The 19,618-nt window shown below is 43.8% G+C and overlaps 1 protein-coding gene across 1 annotated transcript in view; it reads left to right on the forward strand.

The window, feature by feature from the left end:
- Positions 1–5,996: 5,996 nt before the first annotated feature.
- LOC6616542 (MOXD1 homolog 2) overlaps positions 5,997–19,618 on the forward strand; it is a 111,951-nt gene continuing 98,329 nt past the window's right edge. Inside the window, exon 1 of the mRNA XM_032718195.1 lies at positions 5,997–6,696. The gene's annotated coding sequence lies outside the window, so the exon portion shown is untranslated. The remainder of the gene's footprint in view (positions 6,697–19,618) is intronic.

The raw sequence follows: 19,618 nt of genomic DNA on the forward strand, positions 1-19,618 counted from the left end.
AAATGTATTAAGAGCATTGATTTGGATTTTCTTATCATTAACAAATATTCATTTTGAAGAAGACACCTCTTTCCTTATTTTCCTTACTAAACTTATAAAGTACTAAAGCTATCAAAACGGGAAGCTTTAACCTTACAGCTCAGAAGTAAGAAATAGAATCCAGGGTCTAATATGAATAACTTAGAAGAGACTTATTAAAGTATAAAGCTACTAAATATTACAATATACTGCGACGACACCTCGTTTTCCCAGTGCAGAGCCAGAAGAATGGCCCGGAGAAGAAGCCAAGTGCAGTGTCCGAGCCGGAGGAAGAAAGGATAGCAGGATAGTGGCAGGGGCGCGACGGCAGGGGGCTTAGGTAGCAGCTGTGTGGATGGCTCGTCGTGTTTGTGGCGGATGATTGGCCACACAAACACGCAACTACTGTCAATTATTTGACTGTCATTGACGCACCGACTGACGGAGGCAACAGAGGGACTTTGGAAGGGCCGGCCAGGAGGAGTGAGGAGCGGGGCGGGACTGGCTCGAAAGGGTTGGCTATCTGCGTAGGTTGTTTGTGGCCAACTCTCTTGACATTCGGTCGCATGTTCCGGCCCACAACAAAAGTCTGTCTATCGGGCTGCAGTGCCCGACTGGCCATTAAGTCGCTAACCGTCGCCGTTGGCCTCGTTCTGGTCGAGGTCCTTGGACCTCATGAACCCCGACCCCCCACCACCGACCGCCGACCACCAACCCCCGATCCCCGAGCGACGGACCTGCTGTGCAGGTATTCCTCACTGACGCAATTGCGACAAATTTAAATGCGGTTTCTTAGTGGTTCTGGCCTGGCAGGAATTATGAGGCGACCTCAACGAATTTGTCCTCGTCAACGGTCTCCGCTCCGATATCCTGTACAGGTCTGTACCGGGGTCAGATCAGTCGGAGCGTGGTGCCATTAGGACTCGGAAATGCAAGGACACTAGCCAGAAGTAGCTGTTACATTTGAAACCCCTTTCGGCGCATTTCGTGCTTTACAGCAGTTTTAGTTCAATTATTCTCAAAATAATAATAAATATTGTATTTGCCATTCAAAAATGAATAGAAGATGATATTTTACATATAAGAGATTTTCACTTAATGAGTTAACAACTTATGAAATGAAAGAATTTAATTAAATTGATATTGAAATTGATTGATTGAAAATATGCAGTTGAAAAATATAAACTCTTTAAAGTGTTAATATTTTTATTTGTATTTTGATCAGACTGGCATAGGATTGTATAATTTCTAATGTGTCTACATCTACATTCTACTCTACACTCTCCACCTTCTACTATTTCTACATATGAATCCGATTTAATGGATACCAGGAATTCGACTCACATATCTGGGTAACGCTTTTGAGTGTATCCTTTTTGGCCTCGTTTTGTTATTTGCCGTTGGTTTGCAGCACGCCGCTGCAATCATCATTAAAACTTATTCAATGGCACACTCCTTCGTCGTGTCCTGGTTTGTCCTGGGTCGTCCTGTTGCGAGCCCCGCATTTCGTGCGCCGATGGGGTCCTTTGTTGGGGTCAGGCATTCCATGGGTAATTCCTGTCGCCTGTTTTGCTTTTGTGCACATAATGATTTTAATAAATTAAATTAAATTTGTACACGTCAAACATGTGTCGCCAACAATGCGACTTAAATTGAGAGCCACCGAGTAGCGGAGTTGCGAGAAAGAGACCCACTGAGGTCCTGCCAAGTCAATAAAAAATTGAGCCAGCCCCCGCTCCACCCCTCCTCCGATCAACCGAAACTGAGCAGCGACAACAAAAGTGACCCAAATATTTTGCAAGGACAATGCACTGGAGCACAATGCAAACAAGGGGCGTGAGGGGCAGGTGGGGGGTGGCGCGGAGATATGAAGCGAGTCCTGAACAGGACGAACAGAATGAACAGAACGAACAGGGACCGCAAGCCGAGGGGCGGGGCGGTGTCTCTGGTCAAGTAAATAAACAAAAGTAATTGCATAAATTTATATAAATTAATGGAAATGCATCATGGAAATTGGACTATCGCCAAATGAAATTTAAGTGCTAAAGTTCCCAACTTTCCGTTTCTCCAGAGAATAAATTCGGTACAATTGTGCTTAAGTGAATGTTTGCATGTCTGCATGTTTGCTTCTTTGGGCATCTTTTAACTATACATTGCATAACTCTGTAAGTGATTTTAAATTGCCTATCAGCTAATTATATAGTTGTAATTCGGTCTGTTGCATTCTAATCCACAGATTGATGTCTTCTATGAGTTGCTGGATAACAAAGTTGGGGACTCTCAGTATTTAAGAACAAATAAATCTATGAGTTTGTAGCACAAAAAGTGAGTTTTTGATTAGGTTTTACATATCCACTATCTAAAGTCGCCGATCTGACTATCCACCAATGATGGCTGGGCAATCTGTTCCCAGTGGACGTTGCAACCAAGAAACCATCTGATTGGCGCACTCACTCACCTGCACAGGTAACAGGTAGATCGCGGCCATCGCCCTTAGAGTGAGAGCGAGAGAGAACGCTACTGAGGGCGTGAAATGAGTGCAAGCTATGAATACACACAGATGTCTGATGAATGACCATCGCGAGTGAATTAATAATAGAGAGGGATGCGCCGGGTTAATGACCCTGGTCTTTAGGGAACACTTAGGAGCAGTGATCTTTCAATCTAGTTGCTATTTTGATACCAGGAGAAACTGAAGACAGTATTAAAGATAATCATCTTTTGATTCTGTGATTTTCGAAACATACGGGCAGTGCTGGGTTGGGCAATTAGGGAATTCAGTCGATGCTTCATTTCGTCATTCTTGAATATTTATGAAATCTACAACTAGCTTGGACAAAATATCATGTTTATATCATATTTATCCGCCTGTAGGATCGTCAAAATCTAGGAATTTGAAAGAGCTAGAACCAATGAACTATTTGATTAAGTAGGGTTTAATTTTATAAAAATACATGTCTTAGAACTGAAAGTTCTTCACTTAAGTCTAGACTTTACTTTGTTTTATTCTCAATTATTCAACATTTTTGGATTGCCAAAACAACAGTAACACGTGTATAGCTTGTCGAGGGCATTAACTTGTCTCCTTTCGCACCCTTTGACCAATGGACCATGGTCACGAGACTAATCCCGATACAGTGGTAAAAAAAGGGGCTTTCAATCTATATCTGGGATCCCGGGGCCAACAACTGATTGATTGACAAGCCATTTACATTAACTTTGACGAGCGGGCGGTGGAAGCAATTAAAGCCAACCATAAACTGTCAACGTTTTTCTACGAGTGTGTCAAAGGTCAGCGAACAACGAGAAGAACAAAAACAACAGTCGGTGGCAGGAGGGCAAAAACAACAATGCTGTCAGCTAATTAAAAATGCACATAAAATGTAAAACAAACAGCGAGGAAACTAATGACTGCAAAATCAATACATGAAAAAGTGCGGATAGGGTGAGACAAAAAATAAATACAAATAAATAACTGAAAATAATTAATAATTTAAGAGCTCAAGCGCTCGCTGTCGGAAAAAATGGTGTATGAAAAAGCTGCCGTAAATAAATTAAGGCGAAATGAATTCAAAATTCAGCGCGTAAATAAATAATAAATAGCATTACATTTAGTTAATAAAAAACCCAATTAAGGTCTCGAAAGATGCGCCAAAAGGGAAGACCGTTTTAAGTCACATTTTTCGGGCGGCAAGAACGAAATCGGAAGAGCGAGCTTCCGACGATCCCATGAATGAATGAATGTCATGAAGTCAACTAGGAAAAAGCACATAACACTCATTTATTAATGTACCATTTCAGCAGCCACCCACTGTAATCCCCCACCACCCACCGCCCACAGCGAGAGAGTCCAATGGCGAGAGAGAGCGGGAAATTCGACAGAAAATGAGTTGCGAATGCGGCATGCAATGGTGTGGGTGTGTAAACAAAACAGAGTGTGCTTGAATTTTAAAATATATTGGTTTGCTTTGAGGAATTTTGAGTAGTTTTCATTCAAGCGCAAAAAAAAATAAGGAAATGTAGTATGGAAAAATTGTCATCAACAGTTTCTCTTAGCTTTTCTGCCTTGGGTAGCATTGACCACAAAATCATTTAAAGTACTTTTCTCAGAGTGTAAGATTTAGTTTTTTTGACACGTAAACGTTTTGAACTCTGTAATAAATTCTTTCGCATGCCATGCGCATTTGGTTGAATTTTGCTCTCAGTAATAGTGACATTGAAATCTTGTCTGTCAACAGAGCATTTTCCTGAATGTTAATGACTGGAAGCTGTAAAAGAGAAGAGAGGCTCTCTTTCGCTGTTAGCTCCACTGTTACTGTTAGCCGGCTGAATTGAAACTGGTTTCCGCTAACATAGTTGTCAGGATTGTGCGGTTGACAGTGGAATTTACGCATTTTTAGGGCTTCGCTCCGCCTAATCTGTTGCTAAGGTATGGAGTTACTCACACCCAAACTAAAGGAGAGCCTTCAGGTGCAGTGCATTACATATTGTTAACAACCCGTTTTAGAGGTGCCAACTCCAAAGGAATTGCTTCAATGCATACACAAAAATGTTCTAAGACACAAGGTATTTAAAAATTCTGCAAATCCAAGTATTTAATCAATAGAAAAAAATATATAAACAATAAAATATCAAAAATGAATGTTATTGATAACGATTTCTGTAACCAGATGCTATTCAATCAATTAACAGTGTGTCTTAACATAGCCTTTGTTTACATGTTAACCTAGGACAAGAAACACGTCTCACCGCTCCAGTGACAACAGCGCTCGTACAGTCATTATTTTAAATGTTAATGGACCGTTCCATGCACGCTAACTCTCTGTTAACACACGAGCCGTTAGTTTATGGGCCTGTTAAACGGTTGAATGTGAGTGCCGACTATTAACATGATTGTTTGCTTGCGGAATAAGTTCCCGTGGGGCGATAACTAATTTTACGTGTTGCGAATGGCATTTAAGCAGAGAATAAACCTCATATATTTACCTTGTACTACAGACACTTTATGATTCCGAAGAGTATTCTGTCCTAAGGCTTGCTTCACACCTGATTTATAACTTTCAAACCTATTTCTATCTCTCACATGCATTTTTTTTAATTTGATTTCAATTAAACGCCCCATCTTGTCAAATTCTAAGAGCTGTATTTAACCGTTCAATTCAATGTCTTATCAAGAGTTCGATTGGAAAATAAGTCGCGTTACAGTTACGAAACTTAGACTTCTCACGAGTCCACGACTCGTCATCGATGACTTCATTAGCCATTCAAGTTTTTAGTTTTTCCATTTCCTGAATGACTTTCATATGTGGCATGCTAAGTTGCAGCCGAAAAGTATAATTAATAAAGCTCATGGCTGGCCACTCCCCCTTCCGGTGCACTGTGGTCCGGAATTAGATTTTGTTGGCATAAAGTTAAGTTAATAAAGTTAAAAGTCAAGCTACACGACATAAAACTTTGTACATTTTTAAAATCACAAATAGCTTGCACACAATTGTGTCGTGACTCACTTTCCAGATTGGGTGCCAGTTTCCTTTTTAATCTTGCTCCTGCATTTTGGTAAGATAAGTTTCGGCGTCATTTATATGATAAATTTCCTTTTAGAAGATAATTGCTTAAGAACTGTATATTGACATAAAAAAAAAACGAATTCTGGACCATGGTGCGGTGGCCGAAAACAAGTGCCTTTGTGTAATGTTCATTTGCATGGCGCGCGGCACAAAAATGTTGTGTACATTGCGGTAATTAGGCTACGTGCATGGCATTTGAACCCTTTCAATTGCCGTCTGGCATTTCAATTGCGCTTAACAGATGCACCTGCCGCTGTTGGGAAAGCCCTGTTAGCAACTGGAGTTATGTAAACGCTAACAGAGGCGCTCTCTTTCTGCGCAGAGAGCGGCACTCTCTTTGTTGTGGACTCTCCGCCGAGGTGACGTATTGTATTTTACAGTCGAACGCGAACCAGTTACTTCCGAAGTTTCCCAGCAAGCGGTACACGGGCGGACGATTCGTCCGAGAAGCGAAACGAGTCTGCATTTATAGCACGTCACGACGAGGCAAGCAAAATCTCAAAAGAAAACACGAAAAGGCGAGACAGAACTGTGCGTGAAACATTGTGCAGCGTTGCGAGTGCTTCTATTCAAAGCACCCAGCGAAAATATGTAAATAAAACGTTGTAAGCGACAGAATAAGCCCGGTTTCACAGTGCGCCCCATTCATATGCAAATCGGAATCGGTGCCGCAAACTAAGCAGCACATAATTTGCGAATTAAATCAAAACACACGTCGCTCCGTCTCGCTCTTTTGAGCCGGCAACCTGGCAGCAACAACAATTGCAGGACATTAAACGGACCGGCCTGGCTGAACGTTACGCGACGCGAACCGTTAACCGTTACGCTTCCGCTTTACGGCTTACGTAGCTCGCGCACGGTCCTGTGTGTGTGTGTGTTTTGCGGATTTAACAATTGGCAACGGGGCGGATGAGAAACGCGATGCCGCCCACGTAATGTGTGCCGAAATTTAAATTGCACTCTATGTATACGACTGTGTGTCGGCGTGAGTGTGTGTGTGTGTGGATAACGATTACCATAAACGTAAACAAAAGGATTAGACGTTACGTTGCCGGGATTACGCCAGCAGTAGCGACAGACTTTTTCCGATAGCTCCAGCTTCCATCCCCAGGTGAGTTTCGTAAATGATGTATTACCTGAGAGGCATGCGATGTGTGCGAGGGCGGGCCGGGGATACTGTGGCGGCACTTGTGGTTGCTGTGTGTGGCATGTTAAGTGCAATCCATTATACAGATATGTGCCTTGCACATGCAGGCTTGCTCTCCTCTCGCCTCCAGCCTCTCGCCTTCTTTATTGCCCTGTCCCTTTCTCCGCGTTCTGTTCTGTCCTGTCCTGTTTTTGATTCTGTTTCTGGGCTTGCCTTGTGTGTGTTTTCGGTTACCACAAAACTTAGCCTGCGCAAGTGTGTGTGATCTCCGCACTGAGTGGAGTGGGGGGGGGGGGGGGGGGGGGGGGGGGAGTGGCGGGGGAGCCCCTTAATGCATCCATCAACTTCATTGGAATGCCATTCAATCAGCATTTCCCTTTTTTCGTTAGAGTTTTTGCCGTTTTGCATTCTGCAGTTGCGCCACAAAAGAAAATGGGAAAAGTGCCCCACTAAGAGCGGAAAAACTGCTGCAGATGCACCACTCATAAGGTCGTTCTTCTATAACTTTAAAGTATTTCGCAAATACATTGTTTGACTGTTATGGAGAAAGATTGTTGTTGAATTGATGCAATTTAAATATACAAAATATTTAAACTGTTTTATTATCTAACTAGAAGGCATAGGAAATAAAACCAGTACATAGCAAGCATTTTTAAAGGGTTTAAGTAGTGATTTTGTTGTTATCAATTGGCTCAGCTGAGTTAGTAAACTTGCGTGTTAAAGGGGTAATAAATCTATTAATGGACATACAAAAGTACGGTTCTAGCGAGCAATTACGCTCTTAAATTTCCCTACCACTAAAAAGCCAAAGTTTTGGATGGCGACTCGTTTGTTCGAGTTTCAGAATAGAAGTTTCACTATGCTAGTTCGACTGTCGAGAAATGTTCAACTTATGGAATATGGAAATTATAAAGATAAAGTTTTTGTTGTGCTCGGCTGGAAGCAAGAACCAAATTGAACATATTCGTTAGCCCAGTTCCGATGGCAAGACGGGTTGGGGCGCCACAAGTTTTGATTCGGGGAAAGTTTCCGAGACAAGAATATGATAGCTTAATTGGAATTGCCGAATGCAGGCAGGCGAGCGCCGAATGCAACCAGAGAGAAAAGAGCGAGAAACGGAACGGAGAGAGGGTAATTAAAAGTTTTGTCGGGATACTGTGGCCAATGTCGAAGGTCCCCGACGGCACAGAATTGAATACAATGGTGTATAGAGTGCACTGTGCGTATGTATGTAGTCCATTTATCGAAGGGCTTTCCGGCTTAGCCAATAGTTTCCCTTTCAATAGGCCTCCGTTGCCTAGGCGGCCACCCCTATGCGATCTCGATCTGATCTGGAATCGAAATGCCACAATTGATTGATTCGATGCCATTCGATGCCTAATGAACAGCAATAAAAATTCATTTGGGCTACTTACGACCGCCACTTCAGGGTTCAGCCCCAGCCCCTTCCCTTCCCTTCGCCACCATCTCGGGGCACTTTCAATTGGACTTTTTTAATTACCAGCCAAACATTAAGAATTTTATTCCCGCTATATTGAAATATCGTATGCCGGGTATTCCCCGGCGCTTGTCATAAATATTTTAGCAGGTTCCCGCGCTCCAAACAGAGCAACACAAATATTTTAACCATAAAAATTGGCAGCCCGGCGGGAATCGGCAAAAAATCCTTTTTCATTGCGCTCCAAGTGTGTGTATGTATGTGTGTGTAATGTGTGTGCACAGGACGAGCGAGGTGTATGAAAAGATACAACAGTGGCAGTAAAGAAAAACGCATTTTCCAAAATATTTACACAGCAAAAAGGAACAACGGCAGCGCCGATGGAGAAAACTAGAAAAAGACCAGAAGAGGCACAAATAAAACCCAAATAAAATATGAAACAGGGGGCGGTAGGAGCTATTTTATTTTTCGGCAACAATTTTTGTCGCCCGTCGTTGTCCTCTGTGGGGTGGGGGTGGGTGACTATGGTGTATCTGTATCTGGGCGAGCTGCAGTAAATAAATATACGCGTATCTCTGATGGGGATTTATGGCAATGAGAGCCTCGGTCCCGGCGCAGCTCCTCTTGCTCTGCCTCTGCCGCTGGCCTAGGACTTAAATAAATGATAGATTGAAATTTATATAGCCTATGGGCCTCGTTGCGCTCCCCGCTCGTTTCCCAGTTCATATTGCACATTTTGGACACTGCTCGATGGGTTTTGATTTGCTCTCGGGCGGCATACTAAAATCGGCGGCACATAAATTGACTAGGTAACTAAATCTATGATGTATCTATTTTCGCACCCGAAATTTCAATGCAATTTCCATGCTGGTTAACATTTGCCACTGCGGCGGGTCGGCTGAAAAGTGCTCGAATCGCAGCGGGGAAAGTGAAAAGTGTACCATGCTATTTCAAGGATTTATTTGCCGGAATTCGGTTGCCAGTCAAGAGGAATTTGGCCAAGAGATATTGTAATTCTTATGAAAATATTTCAATTCCTGTTTCCCATGTTTGTAAACAGTTGCATTGATATGAAAATCACTTTCAAATCCCATTTAAATGGCTGGGGCTCACCTGAGTTGAGCATCTGTGCCTCGCCTCGATGATAGAATGCTTTGTTTGCCTTGCATTTTCATTGAAACATATTTACACAATTTCCAACAATGTTTCATAATTAATTTTTGTGCTTTGCTTTTCTATGACCAAGCCAGAGGCTTTTTATGCGCCCCCCGTCCGACGACCGCACATTTAAAATGCAATAACAAAAGTTTAACAGGCAAGCGGCAATATGTTTGTTTTTCCAATATTAAAACTTTGCCAAAGGGGCGCTGCAAAAATGCGATGCAATTTATATGAGCCAATTGGCCAAAGCAGCAAAACTGCAGCAATTGCAACAACTGCCACTTCAATGGGATATTTCGGCTGTGGAATTGCAATTTAAATCTGTGCGTTCGTTCAGGTAAAATTAATATTAATTTTAATGAAAAGCAGCTTCAAACTGTATCCCGTCCGAGTACAAAAAGGATTGTTAATATGTAATACCCAGAGGAAATCCAAGGCCAGAGATGCGATAAAATCACAACCGAACTGAGGCCAACGAGAATTTGAATTTGTGAATGGCAGGGCCCAGAGCTGAAATAACTTTATTTGCAAAAATGGGAATACAAATGGGAATTGAAGTTTGAAGAAAAGGATGCGAGCAGATAAAATGGACTGGCGCCGAAGTATGCAACAGTTGAAAAGCTTGCTGGAAATTAAATTTTAGCCAGCAATTCACTCAGCCATTTATTACTTTTTAAGTGCGACTTAAAGCCAGTCTGTCTCCCAAGTGCCTTAGACTGTGTCTTATTTTCTGGCTTCTGCGAGCTTTTCCAATTTCCCTGCAATTTTCCAGAGGTAACCACAAGCCCAAACGTCTCCCCCTTAAAAATAAATTCGCCCTAAATGGTTTCTCTGCTTATTTTCCTCTCAAAGCTGCACATGAGATCTGCCTGCTGACTGTAAAATTAATTTCATATGGCAAATGGATAAGAAAAATGTTTTGCCACACAATCTATGAGAATTTTAGCCCAGCATAGCAGAGCAAGCGATGGGGAAGCGGGGAAATGCCAAAAATGCTAAATAAGATGGCTCACATATCTAAAACCCCAAAGAAGCTTCAATAAATAAATACGTGTGTGTGCCCCCCTAGTCGGACGCCCCTCACCCCGATTCCTGGGGAGTCTGGTTTAATTTTGGGAAAGCGCACTCAAATGTTAATTTCATTTCCCGTTCGCCTTTTGTCTGCATTTCTCTGGGCCTCCGACTCAGTCTCAGCCTCTTCTGTCTCACTCTCATATGTATGTATAAAAAAAAGATGATATTCGTATTTAATTTCAATTTCAAAGGATTTTCCATGTATTTATTCAAGGACTTTATCTTAGGCATAAATTACGGGCCAACGAACGAGCGAGCGAGCGAACGGGTGCGGGCTCTCCACTTGGCTTTCCGTCTGCCTCTGGCTTTCACCTACTTTCTAGCCGGGCCCGAAAGGTAGCCACCCCACCAAACCCCACCCCATTCCACACACGCACGCTCTATCGTCCTGGCTCTGAAGGAGCCGGGATCCCCTCTGGATCCCAGGACAAACATTGTCTGGCTCTGAGCTGAGGCTGGAGCTGGCGATGGAGATGGAGATGGAGCTGGAGCTGAAGCGGCTCCTGCCGCCTGTGTTTGCCAAACTGTGGCTTCCAGGTTATCTGTCTCACTCCCCATCTCGACCGTCCTTCTGTCCTCGTTGGCGACGTCGTGTGCATTTGGTTTTCATTTACATATGAAGCTCCTTAATAATCCTTTTGTGCACAGGACACAGGCGGAGAAGCGAGTGCCGAGAACCACGTGCACACAATTCGTGTTGCGTGCGCATAAGGAAATGTTTAAATATATGCAAATCTAGTTAAGTGTAATCATTTAGCTCAAGAAAAAGTGGCCCTCCTGCCACCAGTTCACCAAGTAAAAAGCATCCTTTGTAAAAAAGTTGGCTCAGGAATTTAGAATTTAAATGTATTTAACGCACAAAAAGGAAGTTATCAACAATGGCCAGGCGATAATGAAGTAATAAATGCATCATTCCCTTACCTTCATTTGGAAAATAATGTCACCTAATACGAAAAGAATGAAGCAATTCTATGAAGGTAGCTTCACACTTTCAAAGTGGAATATTATCGATACAGATACCAATAAACTGTGTTATGGTATATGGGCCTTAGAAACGAAATTCATTCACAGATAGTTTGGTTGATTCATTTGCTAACCCGTTCTTGTTCATTAATCCACGCATTAAATTGAGTGCCCCTGCTAAGAGCGCATTCAGGCAGAGACCTCCGCACGCATCGTACGCATCTCATTACCGAGTGTATATACTAATAAATTGCAAAAGAAATGCGAAAAAATCCATTAACGCTTTGTGGAATTGCATTTAAGCCGCCAGCCCCTTAAAGCCCGCCCGCATATCCATATCAGACCCCATCCGGAGCTCCGACTGAGACTAACGAGCGGCGTTAGTTTAATTTCTAGAGCAACATTCCAGCTCAGGAATACGGAAAAAATCATACATAATGAATGCAAATGCTTTTGCGCTCATAATTTCATCATCATCACCACCATCCACGGCGGGGTGAGGAATGATGAGGAATCCTTGTGATCATCAGGGAGTCTGGGCTCTCTTTCGCTCTATTGCTGTCTCCCTCTGCGGTTTGGCAGCCAGGACGTTTCGTGTGTCTGCAGCGGATATGAGCCGGTGGCATCACAAACAGGCCACCAGGGGGGTACGGGCCACCAAGTTGGTTGCCTATTTTCAAAAACACGGCATAAGGATAACAACCTCTTAACCCAGTTTGCGAGTGCGAATGCGACTGCAGGCAGCGAAGTTGGCCACAGATACAGATACAGACACGGCTACACTGATGCCCAGATACCCAGTTACTGGGATACTGAGATACACGGATACTCAGAAACAAGACTGCCGAGGCAGCGGCAGCTGACAGAGGCGTATCCTTGTGCATGTCCTGGGCTACCCATTTTAAATTGAACTGTGCGCATTTAAGCGTGAACTGACAGCTTGGAAAATCGAAAGCAAAAATAAATTGTCTAGTGAACTTGGTGGTCCACACAGCTGAGCTGATGGTAGCCTTTGGGCTTAGTGTCAGCCGGCGGGCGGCAGGAAATGGGCGGGCCAAAAGGACACTGGCAGGAAATGGCTCTCGGGCCGTAGAGTGTGTGTCTGCGTGCGTCTGTCTCTGGCTATTAATTGAAATTCGTTGTGCTTAAAGCCTGTGCCTCGGCAAGCTAGAAAGTTTTAAAAGCTCGCCAGGACGTCGTAGGCCTTGAAGGACATTACCGGCAGCAGGGCAGCAGGGCAGGCTGCCGAGGATACTTGTCGCCTCAGAAAGGACCCACTCCTACGGCACGAGCGACCCTCTCAAATGGCATTTGCATATATATCATCTCGTATATCCTTTTTGTCCGAGCCCGGGCTTTGCACGGTGTGTTAAAAACTTTGTCCCTTTCTGCCCGAGATTTGCATAGACCGTACATAAGTTCTTTGTCTGTGTGCGAGTGCTCATATATCAGTCAGACCGTGGTAGGTTCGGCCCATCCGCTCCTCCTAGAAAAACTAACTCTGATAACCGGTTTCGGCTCCGGGATTACGGCTACCCCTGTGCTCCTTGTTAGAGAGGTAAACAAATCTGAAACTAATCCTTCGCAGCCAACTGGCAATTGTAAACGAATTCGGATTGCTGGGCTTGTTTGGATTGAATGCAATCCCTGACGGGTGGACTCGTTTTTAATTAAGAAATTTCGGGAACAAAGTTAATGAAGCATGAATCGAGGCTGCCAAAAGGGTTCGGGCAACGATGTATTACAATTAACGTATCTCAAAATAATAACAGTACTCTTATGGAACCCTAATTCACATGCAACATTATTATAATTATTTGGGCTTGTGATCGGAAACAACTCATGAGGTTCTCCCTTACTTACTTTTGGGTTTTGGCAGTCAAATCTAGAGTGTTACTTTCAATACATAAAAACTGAAAGGTCTTACAATTTGGAGTTTGGCATGCACGTATCTGATGCCGTTGCAATTGTTACTACCCTGATGCATTCTCGGGCTGGAAACGCACTTGCCGTGTCAGCAATAAAATCGAAAAGTTGCCGATGCTCACCTGGTGCTGAAGTTGCTCACCCGCCTGCAGCTGGTGCTGCAGAACTGGAGTTGGGAAGGGGTTTTTCCGGATAGTTTGGGCAACTTTTGCCTCCGCAGGGGATCCGCCGGCAGCCCGGCTCCTCGTGGAGAAACTTTTCCACAATGCCTTTTTACATATTGAGTCCTCTCGGCTACCGCTCCCTTATGGTTTCTCTTTCTTTTGCATGCCCGCTACTTTTGCGTTTGCTACTTAAAGTTTGCTTTTTGTCTTTGAGTATGAAGATATATACACATCCCCTATCTCCTGCCCCATCCAAGCCTGCCCCCTCTGGTACCCAGCTATACTTCGTCTGGGTCTCCTTTGCTATCCAAATTGTGAGCAAATTAATTGAACGCAAAGAAATTCAGAAGGTAAACAGAAGAGAGAAAGGAGCTGGAGCGCGATGACGCTGAAACTTCTTCGTTATGTACTCGTCCCAATCCCGACGGTGGATATCCCGACCAAATGCTGCTAGCTTGTTAAATTTAAAACGCTTACCAGTCTGCAATGCTCCGGCACCTGGGGAAAACCCTAAGTGAGGCAAATAGAAACGGCTCAGCTGACCTCAGGGAGCAAGAGGTTACGACTGGGGAATGCTCTTGAACTTTAAAGTTTATAATTGGACAATATCACAGGTACTGGAGTTAAGAAAATATGGCTAATGAGGTTTTTCATTTGGAATTCAGACAGGTATTGTCCGTTTTACGAATCAGATTTATTGCTGAAAGAGATGGAATTTATTTTATTTTTGTGAGAGCTCTCTTACATTCAATGCTAATCTATTCGCCGTTAGGACGAACCAACACTCCTACCGAGTCGTTACTTCTTTAACGCCTAACTTATATACCCATTTGCTATCCCGTGAAATAGTCTGTGGCATAAAAAAATGTAGGGAAAACGTTTCAAAGTTTTTGCCACTCATTTTTTACACGCAGTCCTTGGGCTTCTGGTGCGAATCCCCTGCGAACCCCTCTCGGTTTCTTCTCCTCTCCCTATCTCTCTGTCTTTCATTCCCTATCTGCAGGTCTCTTTCTACGCGGCTTGCTAATCCAGGACAATAAGTGTTTGTCGTTGGGATTTAGACAATTATTCACGTTAAGTTGACGTCTGAGACGGGGAGCCCAGGCAACTGACAGTTGCGATTCGCCGGGCTCCGCTTCCTTCGTTTCTTCCGCGTCCCTCCCCTTGTCCTCGTGCTCGACCTCATCCACATCCTCATTCACATCCACTTCGTTTCGAGTCCCAGTCTGGCCTCCTCACGCGCTCCTGGAGCCCTCATCTTTAGAAATTTCTGACGGCGAGTCTGCACAGTTTTGTAATTTCTTCAACGTTTCAATTTGTACCGGTCTGGATTTTGGCCCGCTTATTTTTGGTTCTCTTTCTCGAGGATTTGGCTCCTCGGGGCACACGCAACATTTTGTATTATAAGCGCATTTGGGTTTTAAGGTGTCAGCAGCGAGCGAGTCGCGTTGATATGTCATCTGGAAATAATTTTTATTTATTCGTTCGTTGCCATCGCTAAGCCGTCTGGCAATTTTACGATGACATTTCTGCCTCTTCGAGGGATTTGCGTTTGCCAAATTTGCAATATACATTTTTCATACTTGTGCACGAGGGCGGAAGGCAGGAGGATTCCTTCTTACTTCGTCCTCACCCACTCACAGCGCTTTATTTGATTTCGTCGCCACAATAAAAAACAAAGTCGAACTCGCACGGAGCTCGGTTCGGTGTCTCCGGGCAGCTTTTTACGCACTCTATGAAGTGACCCGCGATCCGCACGCTCCTCACTCCGAGTGTGGAACTCCGGAACCCCCGTCCTGGTCACGTACGGAACATAAAAGTATTTACAAATAATATTTCCATATGGTAAGACGTGACAAAGACTCAAATTAGCGATGGAACGTTTATCTTCGACTGGTGGGTTGCTGGAGGAAGGAAGGTCTCAGCCCCGCGGCAGCTGGCCATATAAAAGTCCGGCCATAAACAAACATCGGGAAAATATCGTCGTAAACATCCAATTTATATATGTATATAAATATCAGAGAGCTTAAAGAAATATTCCCCAACTTTGTACCATAATTTTAATGCCCCGAATCTGAACCTTTTTTCTGCCAATCAATGCTGGGGGTGAGTGTTTAGGCCATTAATTTAATTTTATGTTTGATTTTGTGAGCACTTTTTACGCTTCCACCTTTTTTACTAGTGGATTGCTGTTGCCGTCGCTGGCTCGCCATTGGAAATGATTTTGTTTGGCAGTTTTAATGGCTGCATTTGGCGGCAAAGTTTTTTGTGTTCCTCGCAACTTTAATGACCCAAATTGATGCAGGATTTTGTTCCAGGCACTTTTAATGTCCGTACCGCACTCCGAGCTGGATATTTTGAAACGGAAAGTAAGTCTGCAATTTGTTCTTAACGCTAAGTGGGGAAGTCTTGGAATTGTGCGAATGGACCGACTGAAGGACGTTTAGGGTCTTAATGGATCGTGTTTAGCAGCCACAGGACTCAAACCTATTCATCAACCATCTGGCCCTCCAGATTGGTAGGAAACCGAACCACTCTCGTGCAGTCAAAGTGGCGGCATCATTAACCAGCATTTATGATCCTCACATCGTTAAGCCAACGCCAAAGCCCAGCTCGAACCACCTTCTACGCCACTCCAGTTTTATGCACCCATTAATGTCTACGACTAGCAGAAGTTTCGCCACGAAGCACCTCCTGTTCCTCTAAACCTCTGAAAACACTTTTAATTGCTTGAACTTATTAAACAGCTGCCACTGCAGCTTGCTACAAAACCCTCTCCTCATCTTCCCCCCGTTGCACCCACAGCTGCAGTCCTAACTTTCTGTATTTGCCTCATATCCTTAAAAAAATAAAAAAAATATAAATAAAACTTTACTCCGGCTGCATAGACAAAGACAAAGACCTAAGACTTGGCTTAAGGTCAGCAACTTTTATTTCTTGGCCAACACTTGCACATCCCATGTCTGAAGTGGCTGCTCCATCCCCATCCCCGAGCCACCAACTATCCTCATCCTCGGCAGCGCCCATCGCTCGTCGTCCGTATGCTTATCTTTTTGCTCCTCTTGTCTTCTGCATTTTTTCGACGACGCTGGTGTTGTGCCCATTTTATTGTTCTTGGCCTGGCCAACACCAGAGTCCTCGACACGGCTGCATTTTGGCATTTTGCAGCGGTCGTTTTATTTTCGTATCTTTTTTATTTTGAAGTTTAATGCCAGAGTCGTGCCTCATATTTCGACGATGGAATACAATAGACGGCGGAGCAACAACAGCGGCAGCAGGCGTGCCACGGGGGCGGAGGTGTCTTCTGGTATTCGTTGTTACTGTTTTCCATACCCTGGCTTAAGGTACTTTGATTTGAGCCAAAGAAAGCAGAAGCAGAGTTAATGTGGATGACTATATGATAATTGCAAAATACAAATGGTATTCTTATTTTCACTGACTGTAAATACATTTTTAAAATTATACTTATATTATAAATTGTATTTTAGCTCATACGAATTAAATGTAAGGTGTTTGATTATTTCTCCTTAGATAAACTTTAATGAAATTGAGAACATGTTTCAATGAATCGCCAAATTTATATATTGCTTTTAATATAGTGTTTGGTTTTGTAAATAACTTATTTATAGCTTAATTAATGGTATTTCTATTTGGTTATTCTTTTGTACAATTTTATGTTTACTCTTGTCAAGACTTTTATCACAATTTTCATCCTATGGGCACTTAGGGTATTTACCTATTTCGGTCTTGAGTGATTTCCTCTCCCTGCGTATTTTTCTGCAGTTGTTGTTTCTGTTTTTTGGCTGCTGCACAAGTAGTCGATGCTTTGGTGGTTGCTACAGCTTTTGCTTTTGCTGGTTTGGTAATCCGCCTCACTTTAGCACTTGAGCGGCATCTTCTCAGTCTGCCCTACCCCTCCACCATCCACTCCCCCGCGAACGACCCGCCGCCATGAGTGCCCACCCCCATTGTCCACTCGAAGCGCTGACTGCAGATTGAGCAAAAGTTGTTGTTTGCCAGCTTGCCAGCCTCTGGGAAGTGTGAACATTTTGGGCAACACTCCGCGTGCCGCCCCAGCCCCCCGTCGTCGGTCCGCTACCCTGTTTCCCAGGCCCGGCTCAAAAGGTGTTGGTAATGATGATTTTGAATTATTCATGATTCACGACGATTGAAATTATTTCGCGCGTTCGTTCGTTCGCTGCCTGCTTGTTGTTGGTTGTTGTTAAAGTTTTCTGGCTGCGTGTTGCAAGGAATGGAAAGGAGTCGGAGAATCGCACTTATAAGGCTGAAGAAGCAACAATAGCATCGGCTGAGGGGTGTTCCCGTGTGTCTGCTAAGTTCTACCTTTTCGCTTTATGTTAAATCATTTAAATTGAACTAAAAAGAATAGAAAACAAAGCCAGCCAGCAGCAGCTGAGGATCTGCCACAATGGCTAGGGGAGGGGTGAATCTCGCGAATGTTCTCAGGGGATGGATGCTAAGCTGGATGTAGATGCTTCCATGGAAGGCATTGCTTGGCTTGGGATCGGATGGGTTCGGGCTCGGGCTCGGATTTGCTACATATTCGGAGTGCCAGAATTGCCGGTTTCAGAGCGGGTATTATGCCACTGACATGGGGTTTGACAAGGCCTATCACAGGATCTGCTGGGTCATTCCGTGAGCCGGCAAATCATCGGTTCGGTGAACAATCGAAATGTCATAAATGCAGATCGCCGGCTGCTTGCTCTTTTCGATGTTTCAATTCTAGTGCTAATGGAATTTGGGATTAGCTCGAGCTCAAGATAATTGGAAAAGAGCAAGTTGGCAAATCACGATGAAACTGGTGCGATCTGATCGCAAAAACTAAATGATCTTCCATTGTTTGGATGGAAGCAAAGTGAGGTGTAGGCAACTGACATTTAGTTATTAAAAATCGGTTTTTGATTTGTTACATCTTAATATACCAAAATAAATAAATACCAAAATATAAAGCGAGAACTTCCTTTTGGCAGATGCAACCCACTTTCTAGCAACCTCACTATTTCCCGCTTTGTGCCATTTTCACCGCTTCTGCAAAGCATTTCCCTGTGCCACTTTCTGCTCATTCAGCATTTTCCACCCACCCCGCGACCCCCGACAAGCCGGCTATTGTAACTTGCGCCAATTGGCACCGGGGATTTGGTCAAAGTCATTTTGCGCATTTTCAATTTGCCAAAACTTTCGTTTCGTTCGCCGCTCTCTCCCTTGACAACTTCGTTCTGCTGGCTGCTGATTCTGGCTGCTTTTGCTGGTTTTTGCCTGCTTTTGTAGTCTTAGTGCATTGAGGCTGCTAATTAGGCGGCATTAAGATTGGACCCCGGGTCGTTTTCCCTTCTCCCCCCTTTCCCCTTTTCCCCCGCCCCCAGTAAGCGCATTAGATGGTTCAGTTGTGACGCTCACAAAGTCAAAACGAGAAATAAATGCCAATAATTTGGTTCGCTCAAAACCAATCACCCACACACTGACTCCGAAAGTATTTTGCCCTTTTTTGAATGGCAATCGATTGGGGCGGTGGTGTGTGGGGGGTGGGCACAATTTAGTTTTTCTTCTTTTTGGAAAGGCTAACGAACTATTTTCACAGAAACCAAGACGACCAAAGCCAAGACGAACGAAGTCGAATGCTGTTTGAGGCCACTTGAGGCGGTAAAAAAAAATGCAAGCCAGGCCAAAAAGAAATAGAAAATCAAAGGCAAAAAGGTTTTCCTCCCTCTAAGCCCCAGGTTTTGTGGTTGTTTTTGTTGTTGTTGTGTTTGCTACGTGCACACAAACTTAATTTGAAGTTAAAATGTAGCGTAAAGTGTAAGGCAAACAAGGATGAGGTGGAGAAGCTCGAGCTGGCCAAGGAAGAGGGTTCGAACGGGACTCATCTTGGCTTTTATGATCGAGTTAATTTGAATTTTCAACAAGCCAACTTCTGCGTGCATCTCGCCTTACATTGTTTCTGTTTTTGATCAGCTGAGACAAAAAGATTTCTGGCATTTGCCATCGGATTCAACAGGAGCTCAAGCCGAACCCTTTCCCCGACTTTCCGACTTTGTTGATTCACTTTGAAAAGTATTTTCCCGCCGCATGTGTCTGGTATAACTTTGGGAGCTACTGCGGTTGCTTTTCCCTTTCCCTTTTCCTTTTCACCGCTCCCCAC

The sequence above is a fragment of the Drosophila sechellia genome, chromosome 3L (assembly GCF_004382195.2).
Source record: "Drosophila sechellia strain sech25 chromosome 3L, ASM438219v1, whole genome shotgun sequence".
NCBI classification, from domain to species: Eukaryota; Metazoa; Arthropoda; class Insecta; order Diptera; family Drosophilidae; genus Drosophila; species Drosophila sechellia.